We start from the raw sequence: 2,842 nt of genomic DNA on the forward strand, positions 1-2,842 counted from the left end.
GCTGGAAGCAGCTGACACCTGCTTCTGAGGGGCATCACCCGGGGCAGCAACCGGGTTCCGGGGTGCGGGTGCGGGGGGTGCGGGAGGGTTGGGGGGGGCAGGGGGCTGGCGCAGCACTGGAGTCCTGGGTGTGGTCGCGGGCCTCCTTCTCTCTCAGGCTGGGCTGTGCAGCCTCTCACTGGGGTTCCTGTCTCCCCCAGAGCGCCCTTGAGGTAGCCCCTCACGCCCCACAAACTGAGATACCCAGAATGTGCTTCTGTCTCTTGCAAGTTGTGAGTGTAATTAACACCGTCCCTGGCTTGCACCAGCGGACAACTTTGGCTTGAGTGGCGCAGGGAAGCTCCCTCCTATCCCCCCCCAGACAAGCTGAACCTGCCTCACCTGAACAGTCACCCAAGAACCCAAATCAGCTGCCTTTTCGGACTTTTTGTTGCCTCTTCTCTCCCTCTGCACGATCGCTGCGTTCGCCTAACCCTTTGTAGTTTTCAAATACTCTGACACTCATTATCGCCCTTAGTTCTTGTGATTTTTTTTTTTTTTTTTTTTTTGCAGCACATTAACAGACTGGCCTTCTTCAGTTGACCTGGAGATGCGCACAAGGTCAAGTGGCTAGCTTCAGATTTTCCAAGCTCAGGAGGCTGTTACAGCAAACCTTCAAAGACAGAGGAAAGCAGTGAGAACTCCAGACCAGACTGTTTGGAAGGAGAGACAAAACAAGGGAGGATAGGACGTGCACAGGGCACCTTACGGTGGATGTATCCGGAGGAGTCCCAGGGGGATCCACTCATGCTAATGGCCTACTCACAATTATGATGAGCACACATCCCAACTGTCCACAGGTCTGAGGACACCCATTGTCCGTCCAATCCAGCATTTGTCCCATCTCCTTTCATTCTCAAATGTGTCCCAATGTAAACAATAGGTTATATGGTCCACTCTATTATGAACCTGAGATATGGCTAGTTAATAAATTGAGGAAAGATAAAAGTATAATCTTCTTTATAACCAGGACAGAAAAGCATATTGAGAAAGAGTATCCCTTGGAAAATTATCAATGACCTAAGTTTCAAAATTATGAACTTTAATCATTTCTTAAGCAGACTCTTGCATCAATGAGAACAATTACACTCTTTGAGCATTTCCATCCATGTTTCTGCAGACCAAGTAGATGTCTTGATTGCATTTTTTGTCTGGGGGTCAAGACTCTGTTCTGACCCTGTCTTCCACATGAGACTGGAACTACACACAGCTGTTTCTTGTTGCGTGTAAAATATTTAATTGCAACATCTTGAACTCATTCCCAATTCAGAGTGACAATTTTCCAATAGGTGCAGATAAAAGCGCTTAAATGTGAGGTTTCGTAACAGTCTAAGTTATACATAAAGGAGTGATGGAGATTGCCTGATTGTGGGCGCCCATACTCGTTATGGGTACACATCTTCACCCGTCCATTTTTATGGAAACATATTTTCTTTGTCTGTCATGAAATAGAAGTCTGGTAGAATCCCTTTTGCCAGGTTGACTGTTGAGTACCTACTTGGACTGACTACAAGTCAGTCCAGTACTTTATCATCCTAGCTGTTAATTCTCATAGCATCCAATTATCCCCTGTCCATCCTCCAACCAATCCATCCTATACGGCGCCAGAGGGCTATGTTTCCTGGAATACTACTTTATCATCACTTCTTTGCTCCAGACATCCAGAGCTCCCCCTGCCTTGTGATGTGTGCTTTTTAATTTCATTAAAAGAATTTCTGGACTCACCCCTTTGAATGACGTTCCAAGTGCCCGTTACGTGGTCTCAGCCTCTGTCTCCCACCACGGCTCTATTATTGGTCTTCATTTTAGCATTTGATAACATACCAACCACGTATTTAATTTAATTTAGTTTTTCTTGGCAATAGATCTCATTTTCTGAACAGAATTTAAAGGTCCTTGGGGGACAACATCCTTTTTTTTTTTTTTTTTTTTTGCCTTCTCAGGCACAGGAGGTTTACAGATGAGCTGCTAGGCTCTAAGATTTTTGAGCATTCCCATGCTCAAAATCACCTTGCACCGAATCTAGCAAAGCATATGATGCCAAATTTAATGCTCAGTAAATTACTGAATTGAAAGCAGTAGGATAGGCGCTTGGTATATGACTTGAAGAATTCCCCTTTCTTCCAGCAGATGGCGCTAAATGTAAGGCGTTTAAGCCTTAGTTCCGCTTATTAAACTGATATTCCACTGTAAATTTCTGGAATTTCTTTTTCACTGCTTTTAGGAGTAATTCTTTGGTTAATCCCATATCGTGCATTTCTTTCTCATTTTTTGACACAGGTTTATTTTACTGTATTTATAGACAATAACAATGGCTGGCATTTCTTGGCTTCATTCCATGCGCAGGGCTGAGCACTACAGGGGCAGTACCTTATTTAAGAGTCATGACACCTTTACGACGTAGGAGCTGTTGGTGTTCCCACTTCCCTAATGAGGAAACCGAGGGAGGTTAAGCACCTTAGTCAAATATCACATCACTGTAAAGCGACAGAACCAGAATCCAAACCCATGTAGGCAGACGGTTTTAGTATGATGTCATCCAACCTTTTTTCTGTGTCACTAATATGGTTTTTGTAAACATAATTTTACTAAATTTTCAACCTGAATGCCAATTTGTTGTTTACCAAAAATAATATATGTCTTGCAGACGGGCTGGGTTTACGCCCTTCTCTGACTTGGCTGACAAGCATCTCCTATGCCTGGTAGATGGCTACCTTTTTTTTTTTTTTTTTAACTAGAAAAAAGGGTGACTCAGCTTTACAGCTTTACACGCCAAGCTTCTCTCTCAGTTCCAAACCGTCTC

This window comes from Felis catus, chromosome B2 (assembly GCF_018350175.1).
Source record: "Felis catus isolate Fca126 chromosome B2, F.catus_Fca126_mat1.0, whole genome shotgun sequence".
NCBI lineage: Eukaryota > Metazoa > Chordata > Mammalia > Carnivora > Felidae > Felis > Felis catus.